Raw genomic sequence first — 555 nt, 5'->3', positions numbered from 1 at the left:
GAGCCGTTGAAGAACTTGCAGTGACTATCTTTCAGTTAGCAGCCAAGGGCTTAACCAGCTGCTGCTGCTGTTGTGGTAAAGTGCTGCTGAGCCCACTACAGCTCACGGGGACCTTATGAACAAGGACGGAAACCTTGCACTATCCTGCGCCATCCCCACCGTCTCTGCTGTGCCAGACCCGCTGCTGCGTTCACCGCTTCAATCCACTTCATGGAGGCGCTCCCTGTCTTTCACTGACTGGCTGCTTTCCCCAAGGACTAGTTCCTCCAGATGCCATGCTCAAAGTACGTGAGATGGAGTTTTACCGTCCTTGCCTCGAAGGAGCGCCCTGTTTGTGCTTCCTCTAAGCTCAGTCCATTAATCTACCACCCACTAATCTGCTTTCTGTCTCTATGAATTTACCTACTCCGGACACTTTCCATAAGGGAGTTTGTTCCTCTAAAATGGCCAACATACGGTAAAACTAATAAAAAAATAACACAATAACATTCTTTTTTTTGTGACTCATTAAAAGGAATTTTAATCCACTTCTTATTAAACTATATAATTTAAATC

This window comes from Elephantulus edwardii, unplaced genomic scaffold, assembly GCF_000299155.1.
Source record: "Elephantulus edwardii isolate Elephantulus edwardi_28Jun2011 unplaced genomic scaffold, EleEdw1.0 scaffold00051, whole genome shotgun sequence".
In the NCBI taxonomy this organism is placed as follows: Eukaryota; Metazoa; Chordata; class Mammalia; order Macroscelidea; family Macroscelididae; genus Elephantulus; species Elephantulus edwardii.
Note: the sequence above shows the minus strand (reverse complement) of the source record.